Genomic DNA, 25,223 nt, shown 5'->3' on the forward strand with positions numbered 1-25,223 from the left:
TAGCGAATTGTCATTCAACATCTGCAGAAAATCCTCACACCCCTCTCCTGAGCCCGTCCAAATAAAGAAAATATCGTCAATAAAACGGAACCAATATAAAACATGTTCCCTAAAGGCCCGCGATGGGTACACCCTGGTCTCCTCCCACCAACCCATGAATAGGTTGGCGAAGGAAGGAGCACAGCGGGCACCCATCGCGGTACCTGATATCTGCCGATAAAACGCAAGATCAAAAACAAAATAGTTGTGTGTAAGTACAAAATTAAGAAGGCCCAAGAGAAAGGCATTGTGAGGAAGATCTGCAGACTGTTTTTGTCCCCAAAAATATTTTGCCGCCTGTAAGCCACCTGTATGTGCTATACTGGTATACAATGAAGATACATCCACTGTTACCAGCAGGGCCTGTTCCGGCAGTTGAACACCCTCCAGTTTTTCAATCAGTTGGGCCAAATCTCTAATGTACGATGTCAAATTTTGTACCAGTGGCTGCAGATAAAAATCTATGTAGACACAGGCCCTCTCACCAAGACCACCAATACCCGGCACTATGGGCCTACCCGGGGGGCAAATTATATCCTTGTGCACTTTTGGTACTAAATAGAAAGTGGGGACCACCAGTTTTTTGATAAAAATGTAGTCCCTCTCTTGTTTACATAATATCCCCTCAGATAGTGCCACATCCAGTAGCCGTTCCAATTTCCTATTGAAGATGAGTGTGGGATCAGATGGCAACTTTACATAATTTCTGGAGTCTCCCAAATGTTTTTGCACTTCCCTAAGATACATTTCCGTTGGCCACAGGACCACATTGCCCCCCTTGTCCGCTTCTTTTATCAGAAAATCCTTGTTGGTCTTTAAATCAGCCAAGGCCCTCCTGTCTCTTATAGATAGATTTTGATCTTTAGATTTATTCAGGGACAATTTTTGTATGCCTGATTTAACCACCTCAAAAAATGTTTTGACAGGGGGGCATGGCCTAGCTGCAGATGGAGTAGGTCACACAGAGCGGGAGGTCCATGTCCAGGAACCTTAAAGCGGCTCATACCTTCTTTCCGGTGGACTCTCTGTCTCCTATAATACCAGCATCGCTCCCTGGTGCGGCGGTGAGTGTATGGGGAAGTACAGAGCCGGCGCACGCGACCCGTCCAGGCGGATTATAGATTTCTTTGTGGCCTCCCCTCGGCTGCTGCAGGATCCCAAGATGGCGCCGTCCTCAGCCAGAGCTTCCCGCTCCTCGCAACGCAACGCTCAGGCGTCGCTTTCGGGCGCTTCCTCACTCTCCAGCAGTGCGGTTTCCGACGCTGCAGCGTCGCATTCTCCTGACGCCCCGGTAACTGCTGCTTTACTTAAGGATTTGCTTGGAGATCTCAGGGCCTCCATTCAGGAAGACATCCGCACCATGCTGGCAGAACTGAAAGGAGAGGTTGTGGAGCTGGGGAACCGTACGGATCGTTTGGAGCGCAAGATGGTGGAGCTGATCTCCTCTCATAATGAATTATGGGACGCTCAAGAGTCTCTGCAAGACCTGCTCTCTAAAACCCACGCCAAGACTATGGATTTAGAAGATAGATCCAGAAGGAACAATGTTAAACTTAGAGGCATTGGAGAATCTATCCTTCCGGTAGACTTGAAAGCTTTCTTGCAGGATTTTGTTGCGGCTGCTCTCCCTCATTTTGCCCCAAAGGACATTATAATTGATCACATACACCGGATCCCTAAGCCGACTGGTCTGGGGCCTTCGGTCCCGAGAGATGTGCTCGCCCGCATACACTTCTACGAAATGAAAGAGAACTTTCTCCAAGCTTTGAGGAAGAATCCGGCTCTGCGTCAAAGATTTGCATCCATCACAGTTTTCCTGGACCTATCTCTGGGTACCTTGGCTCTCCGTAAAGCTTTTGGTCCCTACACGGCTGTTCTCAGGGAAAAAGGCATTCCATATCGCTGGGGATTTCCCACTAGGCTTCTCATCCGCAAAGATGGATCCATCACCACCTGCCTGACCCCGTCTCACGCGGCGTCTGCATTGGCGGGATGGGGCCTGCCGGCTCCTGGTTCCCCAGTCTCGAGGGGTCCCTCTGGGTCTGGGAGTGGCCGTAATCCCAAGGCCCGTGTTGCATCAGACTGGGAGGTCGCTTGAAGAATTTTACAACTTTTGGTTCCTGGCTATTTCCCGCACTATTTGGGTACTTTTTTTTTCTTTTTTATTCCTCTCTTGAGGTTTGCATCTTTTTTTTTTCTGATTTCATATGCTGTGTTGGTCTCCTTTGGGAGTGTTTGCAGCATTTCAGTTTTTTGCCCCATAGGTGAACTGTTTTTTTCTGATTTTCACCTTCTGGACTCAGGATTTGCCTAAATGGACCTTGTTGTCCTAATCTTCGTGTTGTATGTTCTGTTTGTCTTTCCCTCCCCCCTTCCACCCTCCTGGTTCCCCCCTACGCATGTTCTGATCCGCAGCTCTCTTGTTGTTTCTTTTTGTGCATATTTCATTGGTGCTCAATATGGGCTAAGTCTATTTATACTGTTTTACCATGAGTGTTTCGTTGTATTCCATTAATGTAAATGGTCTCAACTCCCCGGGCAAGAGGTCGATTGTCTGGAGGCATCTAGGTAAATCTCGTCGGGACATTATATGCCTTCAGGAAACACATTTATTGGAATGTGACAATGTTAGAATCTATTCAGGTTTATATCCACATCAATTCTTTGCAAATGGTCCGTCAAAGAAGGTGGGAGTAGCGATTTTCTTTAGCAAAGCCAATGCCTTCCAACTGATCCGTTCCATTGTGGATCCGATGGGCAGGTTCATTGTAGTCATTTGTCTGATTAATAACGCCCCCTATACCATTGCGTCAGTTTATGCTCCCAATGCCGGTCAACTTAAATTTTTAGAGGTTTTTTTTCAAACTTTGCAGGACATCCAACATGGTCACAAACTGATTGCTGGGGATTTTAATGTGCCAATGTCTAAGGTGTTGGATTGCTCTTCCGCTTCCCTGTCAAGGAAGGAGGCGTGGCCACTAATCAACTCATATAAACTGCATGACATATGGAGGTATCTGCATTGTGGCGAGAGAGATTACACATTCATGTCTCCCCGACACGGTTCCTATAGTAGGATTGACTATGTGCTGGTGAATGATGTGGCTCTTCCTCACTGCATCTCGGCAGATATTGGTAGTATCACGTGGTCAGATCACGCCCCGGTGTCTCTTACTTTGAGGGACCCTCTTGCTGTCAGGCCTCCTGCACATTGGCGTCTTCTCACTAATCAACTAAATTCCCAGTTTATGGAGAGAGCCTTACAAGAATTTTTCTCCTCCAATGATACCCCAGATGTGCGGGATGATACCCTTTGGTTTGCTCACAAGGCGGTTGCTAGGGGTTGCTTTATTAAAATGGCTGCAACAGCTAAGAGGAAATATAATTTGACCCTTCAGTCGGCCCTGGACGAACTAGCTCGTCTTGAGTCTGCACATAAGATGTCCCCTAACCCGGCGCTTTTTTCTGACCTTTCTAAAACTCGCATGAAGGTCCGGCAATTACTTCTACATAGAGCTGAGAATGCCATGAGGAAAACCAAGGCCAGATTCTATGCAATGGGGGATCGGGCGGGTGCTGTTCTTGCTAGGCGGGTCAGGAGGAGAGAGGCTCAATCCAAGATTCCATTCCTGCTTGGATCTGATGGTTCCCGTGTTTACAATCCCATTCATATTGCTGAGGAGTTTGCTTCGTACTACTCCTCTCTCTATGATCTTAGTTCTGACCCGGGAGTCCCTCAGCCCTCGCTGGAGCTAATTATGGCATTCTTGGAGAGAGCTAATCTTCCCTCGGTCACTGCGGAGCAGCTTTCCTTTCTGAATTCTCCTATTGTTGAGTCTGAGCTTTCCCAAATTGTCAGGGAATCTAATAAATGTTCCTCTCCAGGCCCGGACGGTTTTCCTTTTCTTTACTATGCACAATTCTTCTCTGTCCTCTCCCCTTTTCTCCTTTGCTTATTTAACAACTGGGCGTCTTTTGGCAGCATTAGGGCGGAGGGGTTGGAGGCCTCCATCGCGACCCTCCCTAAACCGGGGAGGCCCACAACGTCTCCGTGAAATTTTCGCCCCATAGCCCTCCTGAATTGCGACGTTAAAATCTATGCTAAAATTTGGGCCAATAGATTGATAGCGGTGCTCCCCAGCCTTATACACCCCGACCAAGTTGGGTTTGTCCCTGGTAGGCAGACCAGAGATGGCACAAGACGACTGATTGATCTCTTGGATGTGGTGGAGGAGGAGGGTCTCCCCAGTGTATTCCTGTCTCTTGATGCCGAAAAGGCGTTTGACAGGGTACACTGGGGATACATCGAGCTCACGCTCGGGAAGTTTGGGCTCACAGGACTGATTTCCAGGGCCATTATGGCTTTATACTCGAATCCCTGCGTGTCGGTTTGCTCGGGCGGCTTTAAATCTCGGACATTCCCGATTTTGAACGGGACCCGTCAGGGCTGTCCCCTCTCCCCCCTTATTTTTGCTCTGATCATGGAGCCTATGGCTGCCTTAATTAGACAGTGCCCTGATATTAAGGGGGTGCGGGATGGAGAGACTGAACACAAAATTGGACTTTACGCTGACGACGTAGTGTTGACTTGTACCTCGGCCTTAACTTCACTGAACGCGATCACCTCAATTTTATCCCAATTTTCGGCGGTATCATATTACAAACTTAATTTGACTAAATCCATTATTTTCCCCCTTTTCCTTCTGGCTGATCTCCAAATTCAAATTCAATCTAAATTTGCGTTTATTTGGGCCCCTATGGGGTTTTCGTACCTGGGCGTCCGGATAACTAGGTTGGATAACATCGTTCGTTCTAACTGCGAGGAAACTATCACCAAAATTAGGAGGGGCATCGATCAGCTATCGAGCTCCTCACTTTCGTGGATGGCCCGTATACAATCCGTTAAAATGCTATTTCTCCCAAGAATTATCTATTTATCTAGGTGCCTTCCCCTCTTCATACCTTCCAAATTTATCTCGGCTTTCCAATCGATCATAGATCGGTTTATTTGGAATAACAAGCCACACAGGATTAAGCGCCAAATAATGTCCCTTCCGTACTCTATGGGTGGGTTGGGTGTTCCCTCGATCCAGTCTTATTATAGGGCGGTGATCTTGGAGCCTCTTAAGCTTTGGTGGGAGGGGAACTCGCGGTTACCCTGGGTGCTCATTGAATCTCATTTCGCTCCCAGAAATTCTCTCCAATTACTTTTGGAGCTTTGGTTGCTCCAGGTCTTTCCTCGTGGCCCTACTCTCCGCTCTATCAAGACTGCCTCTAAAATGTGGACATCAGTTTGTTCTTCCCAATTCCTATTTATGTATCACTATGTTTCCCTACGGGCCCTGGAATGTGCTATTGGGCACACCTCTCTCTCCTCCTGGGGGGCGCGGGGGGTGCGCTGGGTGGCTGACCTATTTGGCTCGGATGGCTTAATGTCGTTTGAGGTCCTTGCAGGTAGATTTTCTCTCTCTGGTAGAGATTTCTTTCAATATCTACAACTCCGCAGTTTTCTCAGGTCACGTCGGCTGTTCGGTGCCCCCCCGCCTCTCTCGGAGTACTCAGCACACCGGTTCTTTAGACCGGCCACTTTAGTGCCCCATGGCATCTCTATTATCTATAAGGCCCTTTTATCCCATGATATTCCTGCTAAGCTTCCTTTTATGATTTCTTGGGAGTCCTCTCTTGGTTTTGATGCATCTCTAGAGGACTGGAACTTTGCGTTGGTGCACCCCTCTAAATATTCCTCGTGTATAGGCCACTTGGAGCAATCAAAAAAGATCCAGCTGCAATGGTATCTAACCCCTGCTCGCTTAGCCAGGTTTAGTCCCTCTTTTTCCCCTCTCTGCTGGACGGGATGCGGGGCTATTGGTTCCGGATCTCATATCTGGTGGTCCTGTCCGCGGATTCAGGTCTTCTGGCGTCAAATTGAAACTCTGATTGCGGAGGTTATTCAGGTTCCTTTTGTTTTAACCGGGTGTCTGGCTGTTTTGGGTGTCTCCCTTGCGGGATTCCCCTCCCCTCTCCATCCAATAATCTCTAATATTCTGATCGCTGCTAGACAATGTATAGCGGGTCATTGGAAATCCTCAGATATTCCATCTATGGCTATTTTGATTTCCAAGATCAACCTTCATTTTACCTATGAAGCAATTATGGCACAGAGCCTCTCCAAGAAAAATAAAGTGCTCTCCTGGTGGGATCCTTGGGTTTCCTCAGTTCACATACCTCCGTCCGCCCTTGCTCTCATTTAGTAACTTTTGTAAGCTGCGATTTGTGCTATGGTTAATTCTGTATTTCTTTGTTGGAATTGCTGTGATTCTGAACATTGTGTATTCTTCCCCCTTCCCCTTGTACCTTTTTCCTCTTTGTTTCTCCTGCGGGGGATGTTATATGTACTTGTGTACTTATTTCTTTATTGCTAATAAAAAGTTAATTGGTTAAAAAAAAAAGGTTTTGACAGAGGGTACTAACGACAAAGGCGGGGTTGTGGTAGAGGGTGATCTATAGGGAAATTTCATCCTACCTGTAGCCATATCATTTTCGTTAAGGAGGTCCAAGAGATCAGTAAACACACACCTATCCACGGTATCCGCCGAGTCTGGTAAGAGTTCCGGTTTGTGATGGAGTGCCCTTAGAATGATTTTTCTACAAAAAAGGTACAAATCCTTGATAATAGTAAATTTGTCTGTTATCAACATTGGGGAAAAGGTAAGACCCCTTTGGAGCATTGACCTTTCTCCTTCTGTGAGAACGTGTGTAGATATATTGATGATCTGCAGCTGATTGTCCACTACTTCTGGCATCTGCCCACCTTCCTCTGACCCTGGGTCGAGTAGTGACGTTGTTGTTTGGTATTTCGTTTTTCGCTTTCCCCTCCCGTGTCGCTTGTGTCCGATGCTAAAAAGTCACTCAAGCTATGCTCTGCTTGTGCACCACTACTGCCCAAATTTGGGGTTGGGGTAAATCTCCTATTACCGGAATGTTTCCACCTAAATGCCATACCCCTTTCATAGTCCTGTTTATCACGTTGGAGTTTTTTCTTTTTGCCCTCCGCTATCTCCTGTTCAAATTTAGTTATGGTATCTTTAAGTTTCTGCTGAAAGGGTTGCACTTGTGTTGTAAGGTCATAGCCTACCAATTGTGCCTCCAGATTTTTAATTTTAGATTTCAGAGTCAATAATAATTCATTGTCATGTTGTAATAAAAGATTAGTGATTATTCTGGAGCACTGTGCAAGGCCTGCTTCCCATGTGTTCTTGAAGGATGGAGTCACTTCCCAGGCCGGAAAAATTTGCACTCTAAGCCCCCTAGGAAATATAGATAGTTTTAGATATTGCTCTAGACACCGTATATTCCACCACACCTTCATGATAGACCGGTGTGTATCCATAAGCTCTCTAGTAAGTATATCAAAATCCGAGTGTTCATTTCCTGTTGTTTCAAAAAACGTATCTCCATTTTGGCTATTCCACATAGCTTCTCGAGCATTAAGGTCAAAAGCCATTATACAGTAAGCTAGTCAAGACAAAATATGTATACACTTTAAGATAATAATTAATTATGGACAAAAACATATATATATATATATATATATATATATATATATATATATATATATATATAGTAATAAATAATCAATATTATGTGTGCCACCACTCAGAGCCCAGACCCTGGGGAAGAAAAACCTCTGAAAACCGCATAGATTGAGCGGGCACCACTGCTATATTATCTGGAGTAAAGGGTCGGTGCCACCAATGCGCCAAAAGAGTGCCTATTCATAAAAAGAAGAAAGCGACGCAAGAAAGGTGCACTCAAAACCCATATAATATGTATTTATAAATAATGTAAGTAAGAAAAAACAAAGTCCAGCTCACCATATCGACATTCCCGGAGGCTCGGAGCACGGAACCGCTGTGTCAGGGCGTAGGCAAACATGAAAGGAAAAGAATCCAGCTCAACGATGCAGTGAAAGATCCGTAGCTTTATTTCACTTCAAAATAGCGTGTGAGGACAAAACATCAGCACATTAAAACCAAGATCAACGCGTTTCCGGTGACTGAGCACCCTTAATCATGATTGCATCGTTGAGCTGGATTCTTTTCCTTTCATATTTATAAATAATGCTTTATTGAAGCTAACAAAAGTGCACAAACATCATAAAAACATTTAAAAACATGTGGAGAAACACCCATACATGCATGATCAATATCCTCTAATGTGAGGACATAGACAAAAGGTAGGCTCAAAGACAAGGGGTACAATAATCCCATGAACAATTCCAGTGAGTTGCGATAATTAGCTTATAATGTCTGTGCTTAAATATATTTGTGCCACTGTTTGCACGACTCAGGTGTGGCTCTCTCCAGTTTTTCAGCTGTTATACCATATTAATTACAATAAATATTTGTAGTATTTTAGGCAAACACCTAGAATAACGCTGTACTACAAATACTAATAAATAAATAAATGATTGCTACTAAGATCCACTACGGAGAGTGTCCCCTATCCAAGTCATGCTTACCAGTGCTTGTTTACACATAGCATATCAAATCAAATAAATGATTATACTCACTAGAAATAGCTGAGCCCACTGGCTCCCAACGCGTATCGCTACTCCTGGTAGCTTCGTCAGGGGAAGTGTAAAAGCCTCTGATCATGTCTAGTATATATAATAGTAAGTGCACTTACTTGCAAGCCTATGATTGTCGGCACATGTGTCCGGCACATCGTAAGCTGTGGAACTGCCTGTTTATGTCACCATGAACACACTCTGACTTATGGGAAATACCTGGATTTTAATGCCAGCATTTGTCTCATACCACCGCTCCAAGTTGTCCACGGTATTTGACGAAAGTAGTCAAGGCGCATGCGCTAATCTGCGTCACCCTGTCAGTCATACTACTAGTCCTCTCTATGAGCTGACTCCACCCTCTGGTACAACCCCCCCTGATCCAGCCCATCCTGGCTGCTGTATCACTGGCTGCAGTTGCGCAAAGTGCCCTACTCACTACTCGTCCTCAGTACGCGATCAACCTGATAATTTTGCGCATGCGCCGTGCTCTTTTAATTTTGTTCCTTGCACATGCTGAATGAAACACGTATAAAATTTAGCCCCTTATACAGTCAAAACTGTCTTGGAGGCGTGAGTTCCCTTCTTAATGAGACGCAGCACAGCTGTCAAAAATACCACCTTGGTGCTTGGCACGGCCTCCTGAGCGTCGCATTTTGCTGTACAGGAGTGTGCGCTGTTGTGTTATCCCTTGGCCCTGTGCTGTTAGTGCTGCCCGTCTTCTGACATCATTTCATATCGGCCGGTGTGGTTCGCGATGCCCATGAATCCCAGCCCCGCAGTGTCTTTTCATTAATTCACACTGCGGGGCTGGGATTCATGGTCTTGCGCAGTAAATATGTTCGCCTCTCACTCATGTCCTTACACCTGCTTCAGACTGTGCAGCGTCAGCTGATCCCTTATCGCATGCCACGGCCATGAAGCCGCACAGTCTGAAGAAGGCGGAAGGAGATGAGTGACAGGCAAACATATGCACTGCTCATGCCCATCAATCACACCCTCTCAGTTAAAATAAATAAGACACCGAGGGGCGTTGTGTCGGGCAGGGCGGCCGCAGAGGCGCAGCCAGCCAACCAATGATGTCAGAAGACGGGCAGCGCTACCAAGGGGGTTGCTGCGTGTCATTGCAAAGGAAAGTCACACCTCAGGGAACGGTTTAATGGTCTCACGGGACACATTTTATATGTGTTGAGTTCGACGTGTGCAAGGAGAATAACTTAATGAGCCACCTTGTACAAATGCGGCATTACTGCTGTACAAGGTGGCTGTTATACATACAAATGCCTGGGGGGGACAGGTTCCCTTCAATTTCAGTTGTTGTGTCTGCGTGGCATTTGCAGGACATGATGCCGGCTACACAGCAGGGGAACAGCTGGCGTTACTGAACCCCACTGACACATTGGCTGGTGTTTTTCTCTGTGCAGCCAGCAGTTCCGGGCACCAACTGGCAGTGTTAGAGCCCGGGGACAGCAGGAGGAGAGGGAGCAGAGTGTAGGCAGAAGCCTGCACTGGAGGCATTTTTAGGTCTGTTGTGTCTGCGTGTTGTTTGCAGGACACGATGCCGGCTACACAGCAGGGGAACAGCTGGCATTGCTGAACCCCTCTGACACATCGGCGGGTGTTTTTCTCTGTGCAGCTAGCACTTCCGGGCACCAACTGGTGGTGTTAGAGCCCAGGGTCAGCAGGAGGAGCAGAGCAGCAGAGTGTAGGCCGAAGCCTGCACTGGCGGCAGCTTTGTGTCTGCGTGACGTTTGCAGGACACGTTGCCGGCTACACAGCGGGGGAACAGCTGGCGTTGCTGAACCCCACTGACACATGGGAGGGTGTTTTTCTCTGTGCAGCCAGCACTTCTGGGCACCAACTGGCAGTGTTAGAGCCCAGGGTCTTCAGGAGGAGCAGAGTGTAGGCCGAAGCCTAATTGAACCAATTTTAAAGGTAACCTTTAACCCCCCCTCGGGTGTTACAAACTAGAAGAGCCACCTTGTGCAGCAGCAATGCTGCACAAGTCAAAGGTTGCTCTTTTAATTTTGTTCCTTGCACACGCTGAATGAAACACGTATAAAATTTAGCCCCTTATACAGTCAAAACTGTCTTGGAGGCGTGAGTTCCCTTCTTAATGAGACGCAGCGCAGCTGTCAAAAAAAACACCTTGGTGCTTGGCGCGGCCTCCTGAGCGTCGCATTTTGCTGTACCGGAGTCTGCGCTGTTGTGTTATCCCTTGGCCCTGCGCTGTTAGCGCTGCCCGTCTTCTGACATCATTTCATGTCGGCCGGTGCAGTTCGCGATGCCCATGAATCCCAGCCCCGCAGTGTCTTTTCATTAATTCACACTGCGGGGCTGGGATTCGTGGCCTTGTGCAGTAAATATGTTCGCCTCTCACTCATGTCCTTACACCTGCTTCAGACTGTGCGGCGTCAGCTGATCCCTTATCGCATGCCACGGCCATGAAGCCGCACAGTCTGAAGAAGGCGGAAGGAGATGAGTGACAGGCGAACATATGCACTGCTCATGCCCATCAATCATACCCTCGCAGTAAAAATAAATAAGACACCGAGGGGCGTTGTGTCAGGCAGGGCGGCCGCAGAGGCGCAGCCAGCCAACCAATGATGTCAGAAGATGGGCAGTGCTACCAAGGGGGTTGCTGCGTGTCATTGCAAAGGAAAGTCACCCCTCAGGGACGGTTTAATGGTCTCAGGGGACACATTTTATATGTGTTGAGTTCGACGTATGCAAGGAGAATAACTTAATGAGCCACCTTGTACAAATGCAGCATTACTGCTGTACAAGGTGGCTGTTATACATACAAACGCCTGGGGGTTGACAGGTTCCCTTCAATTTCAGTTGTTGTGTCTGCGTGGCGTTTGCAGGACACGATGCCGGCTACACAGCAGGGGAACAGCTGGCGTTACTGAACCCCACTGACACATTGGCTGGTGTTTTTCTCTGTGCAGCCAGCAGTTCCGGGCACCAACTGGCGGTGTTAGAGCCCGGAGACAGCAGGAGGAGAGGGAGCAGAGTGTAGGCCGAAGCCTGCACTGGAGGCAGTTTTAGGTTTGTTGTGTCTGCGTGGCATTTGCAGGACATGATGCTGGCTACACAGCAGGGGAACAGCTGGCGTTGCTGAACCCCTCTGACACATTGGCGGGTGTTTTTCTCTGTGCAGCTAGCACTTTCGGGCGCCAACTGGCAATGTTAGAGCCCAGGGTCAGCAGGAGGAGCAGAGGAGCAGAGTGTAGGCCGAAGCCTGCACTGGCGGCAGCTTTGTGTCTGCGTGGCGTTTGCAGGACATGTTGCTGGCTACACAGCGGGGGAACATGTTGTGAACTCTGTTTTGGGGCTCCCTCTTGTGGTCACAGGTGGTATTGTGTGAGTTTTGTTTTGGGGCTCCCCCTGGTGGCTTTGTTGGTTATCCTGCTGATCTGTGGCTGGATCAGCTGCCTCGTTATGCACTAGGGAGTTTCCTATTTAGCTCTGCTTCACCTCCACTTGTTGCCGGCTGTCGTTGTATTCAGTGCTATTCTGATCTCCCCTGATTATCTTCGTTTTCAGTCTCTTCTGGAGAAGCTAAGTTTCTGTTTGATTATTTTTTGCTCATCAGTCTGCAATATGATTTCAGTGTATGATGAGTTAGTCCAGCTTGCTAATATGTGAGTTCTTGCTGCTGGTAAGCTCTGGGGTACGGAGTTGCTTCCCCCGCACCGTTAGTTGGTGCGGGGGCTCGAGAAATCTCTGCGTGGATATTTTGCTTAGGGTTTTCTATTGACCGCACAGCTCCCTTCCTATTTTCTGCTATCTAGTGTTAGCGGGCCTCATTTGCTAAATCTATTTCATCTCTGTGTTTGTGCTTTCCCCTTTACTCACCGTTAATATTTGTGGGGGGCTTTTCTATATCTTTGGGGTCATTTCTCTGAGGCAAGTAAGGACTTTACTTTCCCTCTAGGAATAGGTAGTTTCTCAGGCCGTGAAGAGATGTCTAGGATTTCCAGGTAACGTTCCACGGCTGCCTATAGTTGTTTGCGGATAGGATCAGGTTGCGGTAAATCCAGATACCACTTTCCCAGAGCTGGTCGTCGGTTTAGTTACTTAGCTAGTCAAACTTGTGATCCTTGCCACTAGGATCATAACAGTACAGCCGGCCAGTAAAGTGTTAATTGCATGGCAGAAGCAGGAGAAGAGAAGCCTTGAAGAATTTTTTTTTTTTTTGCTGCCGTGTGTCTAGCTGCTGTGTGTCTAGCTTCTCTCCTCCTCTTAATCTTGGTGTGGCTCTGAGTTCAGCTGCTGACATGGATATCCAGAGTTTGGCCTCCAGTGTAGATCATCTTGCTGCAAGGGTACAAAGTATTCAGGATTTTGTTGTTCACAGTCCTATGTCAGAGCCTAGAATACCTATTCCGGAGTTGTTTTCTGGAGATAGATCTAGGTTCCTGAATTTTAAGAACAATTGCAAATTGTTTCTTTCTTTGAAAACTCGTTCCTCTGGTGATTCCGTTCAGCAAGTTAAGATTATTATTTCTTTCTTGCGCGGCGACCCTCAAGATTGGGCCTTCGCATTGGCGCCAGGGGATCCTGCATTGCTCAGTGTGGATGTGTTTTTTCTGGCCCTTGGATTGCTCTATGAGGAACCTAATCTTGAGAACCAGGCTGAAAAAGTTTTGTTGGCCCTCTCTCAGGGGCAAGATGAAGCAGAGGTGTATTGCCAGAAATTTCGGAAATGGTCGGTGCTTACTCAATGGAATGAGTGTGCCCTGGCTGCAAATTTCAGAAAGGGTCTTTCTGAAGCCATTAAGAATGTCATGGTGGGATTCCCTACGCCTGCAGTTCTGAATGAGTCAATGACTCTGGCCATTCAGATTGATCGGCGTTTGCGGGAGCGCAAACCTGCGCACCATTTGGCGGTGTCTTCTGAACAGACACCTGAGTCTATGCAATGTGATAGAATTCTGACCAGAAGTGAACGGCAAAATTATAGACGGCAAAATGGGTTGTGCTTTTACTGTGGTGACTCAGCTCATGTTATCTCAGCATGCTCTAAGCGCACAAAAAAGATTGATAAATCTGTCACCATCGGTACTTTACAGCCTAAGTTCATTTTGTCTGTTACCCTGATTTGTTCCCTGTCATCTTACCCGGTTATGGCTTTTGTAGATTCAGGTGCTGCCCTGAGCCTGATGGATTTGTCATTTGCCCGGCGCTGTGGTTTTGTTTTGGAGCATTTAAAATTCCCTATTCCACTAAGGGGTATTGATGATACACCATTGGCTATGAATAAACCTCAGTACTGGACGCAGGTGACCATGTGCATGACTCCTGTTCATCAGGAGGTGATTCGCTTTCTTGTTCTGCATAATTTGCATGATGTTGTCGTGTTGGGTCTGCCATGGTTGCAGACTCATAATCCAGTCCTGGATTGGAAAGCAATGTCTGTGTCAAGTTGGGGTTGCCAGGGAATTCATGGCGACGCTCCTGTGGTGTCAATTGCTTCATCCACTCCTTCTGAAGTCCCTGCGTTTTTGTCGGACTACCAGGATGTATTTGATGAGCCCAAACTCAGTTCTCTACCTCCTCATAGGGATTGTGATTGTGCTATAAATTTGATTCCTGGTAGTAAGTTTCCTAAGGGACGACTTTTCAATTTGTCAGTGCCGGAGCATGCTGCTATGCGGAGTTATATAAAGGAGTCTTTGGAGAAAGGACTTATTCGCCCCTCCTCCTCCCCTCTGGGTGCGGGATTCTTTTTTGTGGCTAAGAAGGATGGTTCCCTGAGACCTTGTATTGATTATCGCCTTCTAAATAAAATCACGGTCAAATTTCAGTATCCTTTGCCATTGTTAACTGATTTGTTTGCTCGCATTAGGGGGTCTAGTTGGTTCACCAAGATAGATCTTCGTGGTGCGTATAACCTTGTGCGTATTAAGCAGGGTGATGAATGGAAACCTGCATTTAATATGCCCGAAGGCCATTTCGAGTACTTGGTGATGCCTTTTGGACTTTCTAACGCTCCTTCTGTCTTTCAGTCCTTCATGCACGACATCTTCCACGAGTATCTGGATAAATTTATGATTGTGTATCTGGATGATATTCTGTTTTTTTCTGATGATTGGGAGTCCCATGCTAAGCAGGTCAGGATGGTGTTTCAGGTCCTGCATGCCAATGCTTTATTTGTGAAGGGCTCAAAATGTATTTTTGGAGTCCAGAAGGTTTCTTTTTTGGGTTTCATTTTTTCCCCTTCTACTATTGAGATGGACCCAGTCAAGGTTCAGGCTATTCATGACTGGACTCAGTCTACATCTGTTAAGAGTCTTCAGAAGTTCTTGGGTTTTGCTAATTTTTACCGTCGCTTCATCGCTAATTTTTCTGGTGTTGTTAAGCCTTTGACGGATTTGACCAAGAAGGGTTCTGATGTTACTAATTGGTCTCCTGCGGCTGTGGAGGCCTTTCGGGAGCTGAAGTGCCGGTTTTCCTCGGCTCCGGTCTTATGTCAGCCAGATGTCTCTCTTCCTTTCCAGGTCGAGGTTGATGCTTCTGAGATTGGAGCGGGGGCTGTTTTGTCGCAGAGAAGCTCTGATGGCTCTGTGATGAAGCCATGTGCTTTCTTTTCAAGAAAGTTTTTGCCTGCCGAGCGGAATTATGATGTCGGTAATCGGGAGTTGTTGGCTATGAAGTGGGCATTTTAGGAGTGGCGACATTGGCTCGAGGGAGCTAAGCATCGTGTGGTGGTCTTGACTGATCACAAAAATCTGATTTATCTCGAGTCGGCCAAGCGGCTGAATCCTAGACAGGCTCGTTGGTCGTTGTTTTTCTCTGGTTTTGATTTCGTGGTCTCGTACCTGCCTGGTTCGAAGAATGTGAAGGCTGATGCTCTTTCTAGGAGTTTTGTGCCTGACTCTCCTGGAGATTCTGAGCCGGCTGGTATCCTCAGAGAAGGGGTGATTTTGTCTGCCATCTCCCCAGATTTGCGACGAGTGCTGCAGGAGTTTCAGGCGGATAGACCTGACCGTTGTCCACCGGAGAGACTGTTTGTCCCAGATAGATGGACCAACAGAGTTATTTCCGAGGTTCATTCTTCGGTGTTGGCAGGCCATCCTGGAATATTTGGTACCAGAGATTTGGTGGCCAGGTCCTTTTGGTGGCCTTCCTTGTCGCGGGATGTGCGTTCCTTTGTGCAGTCTAATTTGTGCTCGGGCTAAGCCTTGCTGTTCTCTTGCCAGTGGTTTGCTGTTACCTTTGCCTGTCCCGAAGAGGCCTTGGACGCATATTTCCATGGATTTTATTTCAGATCTCCCTGTCTCTCAGAGAATGTCTGTCATCTGGGTGGTGTGTGATCGTTTTTCTAAGATGGTCCATTTGGTGCCCTTGCCTAAGTTGCCTTCCTCCTCCGAGTTGGTTCCGCTGTTTTTTCAAAATGTGGTTCGTTTGCACGGGATCCCTGAGAATATTGTTTCCGACAGAGGATCCCAGTTTGTGTCTAGATTTTGGCGGACCTTTTGTGCTAAGATGGGCATTGATTTGTCTTTTTTGTCGGCCTTCCATCCTCAGACGAATGGCCAGACCGAGCGAACTAATCAGACCTTGGAAACCTATTTAAGATGTTTTGTTTCTGCTGATCAGGATGACTGGGTGGCTTTTTTGCCATTGGCCGAATTTGCCCTTAATAATCGGGCTAGTTCTGCTACTTTGGTTTCACCTTTTTTTTGTAATTCGGGGTTTCATCCTCGTTTTTCCTCAGGTCAGGTGGAGCCTTCTGACTGTTCTGGAGTGGATCTCGTGGTGGATAGGTTGCATCAGATTTGGGATCATGTGGTGGACAATTTGAAGCTGTCACAAGAGAAGGCTCAGCGCTTTGCCAACCGCCGTCGCTGTGTGGGTCCCCGACTTCACGTTGGGGACTTGGTGTGGTTGTCTTCTCGCTTTGTTCCTATGAAGGTCTCCTCTCCCAAGTTCAAGCCTCGGTTTATCGGTCCTTATAAGATTTTGGAAGTCCTTAACCCTGTGTCATTTCGTTTGGACCTCCCAGCATCGTTTGCTATTCATAATGAGTTCCATCGCTCGTTGTTGCGGAGATATGTGGTGCCTGTGGTTCCTTCGGTTGAGCCTCCTGCTCAATCCCATGCCCGCGGTGTGATTAAATCAGAAGACACTGCGAGGCGGGATCTCGGGCAGCGCGTCCGCACAGGCGCAGCCAGCCTGACACCAAATGATGTCAGAAGACGGGCAGCGCTAAGTGCGCCTGGCCAAGGGATAACATAACAGCGCAGGCTCCGGGACAGAATCAAACAACGCTGAGGAGGCACCAAGGGGGTAGGTATGAAGGCTAGGAGGAGCGACTGTTGACTGTGCAGACAGCACTTCCGGACAGCAACTAGTGGTGTTGAAGACCAGGGACAGCAGGAGGAGCAGATTGGAGGTATTGCCTCACACACAGCTGTGGACCAGCTGACGTTACTGAACCCCAATAACAGAGGAGCAACTGTTCACTGTGCGGACAGCACTTCCAGGCACCAACTGGCGGTGTTGAAGCCCAGGGACAGCAGGAGGAGCACATTGGAGGTATTGCCACACACATCTGGGGACCAGCCGTCGGTACTGAACCCCAATAACAGAGGAGCGACTGTTGACTGTGCGGACAGCACTTCCGGACAGCAACTAGCGGTGTTGAAGCCCAGGCACAGCAGGAGGAGCAGAGGAACAGAGTGTAGGCCGAAGCCTGATTGGAGCAAGTTGAAAGGGAACCTTTAACCCCCACCAAGGCGTTTGTAGCTGAAAGAGCCATCTTGTGCAGCACTAAGGATGCAAAAGGAGAAGGTGGCTCTTTTAATTATGCTCCTTGCAAACACAGAAGTAAACACTTATAAAATGTGTCCCCTGATACCATGAGACCGTCCCGGAGGTGGGACTTTCCTTCGTAATGGGACTCAGCACAGTCGTCATTCCTACCCCCATGGTGCCGTGCGCCGCCTCCTCAGCGTTGTTTGAATCTGTCCCGGAGCCTGCGCTGTTAGGTTATCCCTTTGCCATGCACACTTAGCGCTGCCCGTCTTCTGACATCATTTAGGAGTCAGGCTGGCAGCGCCTGTGCGGCCGCGCTGGCCGAGATCCCACCTCGCAGTGTCGTCTAATGTAATCCCACTGCGGGCCTGGGATCCATGGGCATGCAAAGTGCATATCCTCGCCTCTCACTCCCCTCCTTCCGGCTTCTTCAGACTTGCGGTGTCACGGCCGTGGCATGCTATTAGGGGTCAGCTGACAGCGCACAGTCTGAAGAAGGCGGAGGGAGATGAGTGAGAGCCTGAGGTGAACATATGCACTCCGCATGCCCATGGATCCCAGGCACGCAGTGTGATTAAATCAGAAGACACTGCGAGGCGGGATCTCGGGCAGCGCGGCCACACAGGCGCAGCCAGCCTGACACCAAATGATGTTAGAAGACGGGCAGCGCTAAGTGTGCATGGCCAAGAGATAACATAACAGCGCAGGCTCCGGGACAGATTCTAACAACGCTGAGGAGGCGGCGCACGGCACCAAGGGGGTAGGAATGACGGCTGTGCTGCGTCCCATTACGAAGGAAAGTCCCACCTCCGGGACGGTTGTACGGTATCAGTGGACACATTTTATAAGTGTTAAGTTCTGCGTGTGCAAGGAGATAAACTATAAGAGCTACCTTTCCCTTGTGCAGCATTACTGCTGCACAAGGTGGCTCTTTCAGTATCAGACGCCTGGGGGTGGGGACAGGTTCCCTTACATTTCAGTTGTTGTGTCAGCGTGGCGGTCGCCAGACACATTGCCTGCTACACAGCTAGGGATCAGCTGACGTTACTGAAACCCAATAACACTGTGTCGTATGTTTTTACTGTGCAGACAGCACTTCTGAGCCTCAACTGGGGGTGTTGGAGCCCAGGAATTACAGTTCAGGTGGTAGAAAGATGAACACAACAGGAGACCTGGATACTGTAGACACCCAATTATTTAATAAGGAAGAGGAGTGGCAAATTCCTGTGAGATCCAGGCCTGGTTCATTTTCAGAAAAGTAAGCCAGTCAACATTATCGGAGGATAGTCGCATGCGACGGTCTGTTAGTACACCACCTGCGGCACTAAAGACGCGTTCCGATAAAACACTAGCCGCAGGGCAAGCCAGCACCTCCAATGCATACTGGCTTAGTTCTGGCCATGTATCCAGCTTAGAGACCCAAAACTTGAAAGGGGAAGAGCCGTCTGGGAGTACAGTAAGAGGGCAAGACATGTAGTCTGTCACCATCTGACGGAACCGTTGCTTCCTGCTGACTGGAGCCGCCGGTGATGGTGTAGACATTTGTGGCGGGCACACAAAACTGTGCCACAGTTGGGCCATACTGGTCTTGCCTTGGGCAGAGGCACTGCTTCTGCTCCCTCTTGTGCAGAGCCTCCTCCACTGCCTCGACGCACTGAGCTGCTTTGTAACGCACTAGCAGCACTGCTCTCAGTTGGACTGGAGAAGATGATGGAATTCACCAGTGTGTCTTGGTACTCCCGCATTTTACGCTCCCGGTTCAACGGTGTGATGAGGCTTTGTACGTTGTCCCAGTAGCGAGGATCGAGGAGGGTGTACACCCAATAATCAGCCATGTTGAGAATGTGGGCGATGCGGCGGTCGTTTCTCAGGCACTGCAGCATGTAATCAACCATGTGCTGCAGACTGCCAACTGGCCAAGAAACGCTGTCCCCTGCTTGAGGCGTGATCTCTGCCCGCTCTTCATCACCCCACCCTCGCTGTACACACTGACTACTGGACAATTGTGTAACTTCCTCCTCTGGACGGATGTCTTCCTCCTCCATTGACTCCTCCTCATCCTCCCCACAAAGTGTCCCCTGCCTACGCCTTTGTGAGGAACCATGTGGCGCTGACTGTCCAGAAGCTGATGGAAATGGTGACTCCTCATCCTCCACCTCTTCCACAACATCATCGCTTAGCGCTTGCAGTGTTTGTTGAAGCAGGCAGATAAGGGGGACAGTCAGGCTGCTAATGCATCATCTGCACTCGCCATCTGCGTGGAATAATCGAAGGGATGCAAAACCTGGCAGATGTCCTTCATAGTGGCCCACTCTGTGATTGTGAAGTCTGAACGGCGGGGAGTGCGACTTCTTTGTGCCTGATGCAGCTGGTACTCCATTACTGCTTGCTGCTGCTCACACAACCGCTCCAACATATGTAACGTGGAATTCCACCTGGTAGGTAGGTCACATATGATGCGATTTTCTGGAAGGCGGAATCGGCGCTGCAGAGCTGCAATGCGCGATCTTGCCGTGCTGGAACGCCGCAAGTGAGCACACTCTAGGCGGACCTTGTGCAGCAGTGCATCAAGATCCGGATAGTCCCTCAAAAAACTGTGCACGACCAAGTTGAGCACATGTGCCAGACATGGGATGTGAGTGAGGTTGCCGAGGGCCAGAGCTGCCACCAGATTTCGGCCATTGTCACACACTACCATGCCTGGCTGGAGATTCGCTGGCACAAACCACACGTCGTTCTCCTGCTTGATGGCATTCCAGAGCTCCTGCGCTGTGTGGCTTCGATTCCCCAAAGAAATTAATTTCAAGACGGCCTGATGACGTTTGGCCACGGCTGTGCTCATGTCGGTCGTAACAGGTAAATGTTCATGGGTCCATGTGGAGGTGGACTGTGACGGCTCCTGCAGCAATGATTCTGAGGAACTTGTGTATGAGGAGGAGTCAATGCGTACAGACTGGATTCCTGCAATCCTTGGAGTGGGCTGGACACATCCTGTGCCACTCGCACGATCTGTACCCGGCTCAACAACATTAACCCAATGGGCAGTGAGGGAAAGGTATCGCCCCTGCCCATGGTGACTGGTCCACGCATCGGTGGTGAGGTGGACCTTGCTACTGACGGCGTTCAGTAGCGTGTGTTTTATGTGCCCCTCCACATGCTTGTGCAGGGCAGGGACGGCTTGCCTGCTGAAATAAAAGCGGCTGGGCACATTGTACTGTGGGACTGCCAATGCCATCAAGTCACGGAAGCTGTCAGTCTCCACCAGCCTGAATGAGAACATTTCAAGGGACAGTAGTTTTGCAATGCCAGCATTCATAGCCTGTGCTCGGGGGTGGTTTGCCGAGAATGGCCGCCTTTTCTCCCATGCCTGTACTACCGATGGTTGTAGACTGGGCTGGGAGTGTGAGGATGACTGGGAACGGGTGAAATTACAGTGGGTCTCTGGACAACAGTGCCAGAGGTTCTTCCATGGCGATCCTGGGAGGAAGCCGAACCAGCTGTGTGTGAGCTGGAGGAAGAGGCAACACGAGCTGAAGAGGTGGTAGCTGCCGCTGTTGGTTGGCCTAGGTCTTCAGTGTGTTTTTGTAACTCCACCGCGTGCCTGGTCTGCACATGTTTCCACATATTTGAGGTATTGAGGTTGCCAACATTTCTCCCTCTTTAGATTTTCTGATGACACACCTTGCATTTGACAAAGCAAATGTCATCTGCAACTGTGTCAAAATAGGACCAGGCACTGTAAGTCTTGGGAGCGCCCTTTTTGGCTTTTGGAAGAGACATGCTCCTAATGGGTGCCGAAGTGGAGGCTAAAGGCTCCGCATTCTTCCCCCTCCCTCTCCCTCTTTGGCCCGTTCGGGGAATCTCTTCCTCAGAGCTGCTCCCACCACCTTCCTGTTCCTCACGCCACGATGGGTCAAGGACCTCATCATCTACACTACCCTCTGCCACCAACTGCTCCTCCTGGGTAGTCTCGGCAGCACAGCATGCACCAGAAAGTGGCACCTGAGTGTCATCATCAGATGCGTACTGCGGTGTGGTGACCGGAGGCACTGGCCCACCTGCCTCTTCAGAGTCAGAGAGACAAAGCTGTTGTGCATCACTGCACACTGCCTCTTCTTCCATTTCTCCAATGCTGCTTGGCTGGCCCCCTGTTTCCAAGCCAAGAGATTCAGAGAACAGAAGTAGAGACGGCTCCTGTCCTGGGCTCTCTGACTGCCTAGGCAATTTGGCAGGTGGTGAAGAGACAGATGGGTGCTCTCCAGTGCTCTGTGCCTGAGAGGATGTGGCACTAATTGAAGTCGATGCGTTAGCTGCCATCCATCCGACAACGGCTTCAATTTGGTCTTCACGCAGCAGCGGTGTACGGCGCTCTCCGACTAAGCTGCGCATGAAGGACTGTTCCCTGCTGAAACTGGGTGATGATGAGTCACCGGTGCCCGCAGCAGGCACAGAATCCCCACATCCTCTTCCTGCTCCGCGCCCACGCCCATGTGCCTTACTCCCTGCCTTCTTCATCTTGGTTGACTGTTTAAGATAAGCAGAAAAGTACTAAGGGCTTTGTGTGCTTATTTCTGAACAGCTCCTAACAGGTATAGGAAACACTAATTTTCTAAAGTGTGGACTAGACTTTAATATGAGCTAATGTGGCCTACACAACTGTAAAGTGGTGTGTTTGGTGTACTTTATTATTTATTTATTTATTTTTTGGCAGAACTGACTACAGGGCAAGCTGCACTCACACGGAGACCGTGCAGACAGCCGTAAACGGCGCTGCAAGGCCCAAAAAACCTCCTTTAGGTTATCCTATGTAGTGTTTTTCCACAATTTAGCTGGATACAGGTGGAAAGCCACTAATAGGAAATATTTGAAAAAATGTGCAGCAGGCTGCACTATTAGCAAAAAAGGACAATGTATTTTACGGTATGAGGCAGTGACGCACCCTGAGCTAGATACAACCGGCTGTGGCTGCACACAGACTACAGGGCGAGCTGCACTCACATGGAGACCGTGCAGACAGGCGTAAATGGCGCTGCAAGGCCCAAAAAACCTCCTCTAAATTATCCTATGTAGTGTTTTTCCACAATTTAGCTGGATACGGGTGGAAAGCCAGTAATAGGAATTATTTGAAAACATGTGCAGCAGGCTGCACTATTTGCAAAAAAGGACAATGTATTTTACGGTATGAGGCAGTGACGCACCCTGAGCTGGATACAACCGGCTGTGGCTGCACACAGACTACAGGGCGAGCTGCACTCACACGGAGACCGTGCAGACAGCCGTAAATGGCGCTGCAAGGCCCAAAAAACCTCCTCTAAGTTATCCTATGTATAGTGTTGAGCATTCCGATACCGCAAGAATCGGGTATCGGCCGATACTTGCGGTATCGGAATTCCGATACCGAGTTCCGATACTTTTGTGGTATCGGGAATCGGTATCGGATCCATATTAATGTGTAAAATAAAGAATTAAAATAAAAAATATTGATATACTCACCTCTCCGGAGGCCCCTGCACCCTACCGCTGTTAACCGGCACCCTTTTTTCCTTAAAATGAGCGCGTTTAGGGCCTTCCATGACGTCACGGGTTCTGATTGGTCGCGTGCCGCTCATGTGACCGCCACGCGACCAATCACAAGCCGCGACGTCATTCTCAGGTCCTAAATTCCTAATTCTAGGAATTTAGGACCTGAGAATGACGTCGTGGCTTGTGATTGGTCGCGTGGCGGTCACATGAGCGGCACGCGACCAATCAGAAGCCGTGACGTCATGGAAGGCCCTAAACGCGCTCATTTTAAGCAAAGAAGGCTGCCGGTTAACAGCGGTAAGGTGCATGGGCCTCTGGAGAGGTGAGTATATCAATATTTTTTATTTTAATTCTTTATTTTACACATTAATATGGATCCCAGGGCCTGAATGAGAGTTTCCTCTCCTTCAGACCCTGGGAATTATCAGGATACCTTCCGATACTTGGTGTCCCATTGACTTGTATTGGTATCAGGTATCGGTATCGGCGATATCTGATACTTTTCGGGTATCGGCCGATACTATCCGATACCGATACTTTCAAGTATCGGACGGTATCGCTCAACACTACCTATGTAGTGTTTTTCCACAATTTAGCTGGATACGGGTGGAAAGCCACTAATAGGAATTATTTGAAAAAATTTGTGCAGCAGGCTGCACTATTTGCAAAAAAGGACAACGTATTTTACGGTATGAGGCAGTGACGCACCCTGAGCTGGATACAACCGGCTGTGGCTGCACACAGACTACAGGGCGAGCTGCACTCACAAGGAGACCATGCAGACAGCCGTAAATGGCGCTGCAAGGCCCAAAAAACCTCCTCTAGTTTATCCTATGTAGTGTTTTTCCACAATTTAGCTGGATACGGGTGGAAAGCCACTAATAGGAATTATTTGAAAAAATGTGCAGCAGGCTGCACTATTTGCAAAAAAGGACAACGTATTTTACGGTATGAGGCAGTGATGCACCCTTTGCTGGATACAACCGGCTGTGGCTGCACACAGACTACAGGGCGAGCTGCACTCACACGGAGACCGTGCAGACAGCCATAAACGGCACTGCAATGCCCAAAAAACCTCCTCTAGGTTATCCTATGTTGTGTTTTTCCACAATTTAGCTGGATACGGGTGGAAAGCCACTAATAGGAATTATTTGAAAACATGTGCAGCAGGCTGCATTATTTGCAAAAAAGGACAATGTATTTTACGGTATGAGGCAGTGACGCACCCTGAGCTGAATACAACTGGCTATGGCTGCACACAGACTACAGAGTGGGCTGCACTCACACACACACACAGAGACCTTGCAGATCGCTGTGAAAACAGCACTGCAAGGCAAAAGCCAGGTGAACACACAGCAGTTGCTAAATTAGCCTGGGAAAAGCACAATGAAGCAAATCGCTATCTCAACTGGCCCTCAGTCAGAACACAGCTTCCTATGCCTAACTGAATTCACAGCAGAGAGAGCCAGAAAGGGCGGCAGCGTTTTTTATAGTGCATCATGACATCATTTCTGCAGACAATCACAGCCTTGCCAGTAGTTACATGCCCACCATGCTGAACAGGATGTGCCCACACTTGTAATCATTCCTCATTGGCTGAATTCGTGCAGTTTGAATTCTGGGAACTTCCGATTCCGGTATCCGATATGCGGTAAATATCGGAACTCGGTATCGGAATTCCGATACCGCAAATATCGGCCAATACCCGATACCGCAAATATCGGCCGATACCCGATACTTGCGGTATCGGAATGCTCAACACTACTCAGGACTAGGGTTGAGCGAAACGGGTCGATCATTTTCAAAAGTCGCCGACTTTTGGCTAAGTCGGCGTCTCATGAAACCCGATCCGACCCCTGTGCTTGTCGGCCATGCGGTACGCGACTTTCGCGCCAAAGTCGCGTTTCAATGACGCGAAAAGCGCCATTTCTCAGCCAATGAAGGTGAACGCAGAGTGTGGGCAGCGTGATGACATAGATCCTGGTCCCCACCATCTTAGAGAAGGGCATTGCAGTGATTGGCTTGCTGTCTGCGGCGTCACAGGGGCTATAAAGGGGCGTTCCCGCCGACCGCCATCTTACTGCTGCTGATCTGAGCTTAGGGAGAGGTTGCTGCCGCTTCGTCAGAAGCAGGGAGAGCGTTAGGCAGGGTCCACTAACCACCAAACCGCTTGTGCTGTAGCGATTTCCACTGTCCAACACCACCTTCGGTGTGCAGGAACAGTGGAAGCTATTTTTTTTTTTTTTTCCTCAGCGCTGTAGCTCATTGGGCTGCCCTAGAAGGCTCCGTGATAGCTGTATTGCTGTGTGTACGCCACTGTGGAAAC

This window comes from Ranitomeya variabilis, chromosome 7 (assembly GCF_051348905.1).
Source record: "Ranitomeya variabilis isolate aRanVar5 chromosome 7, aRanVar5.hap1, whole genome shotgun sequence".
Classification (NCBI taxonomy): domain Eukaryota; kingdom Metazoa; phylum Chordata; class Amphibia; order Anura; family Dendrobatidae; genus Ranitomeya; species Ranitomeya variabilis.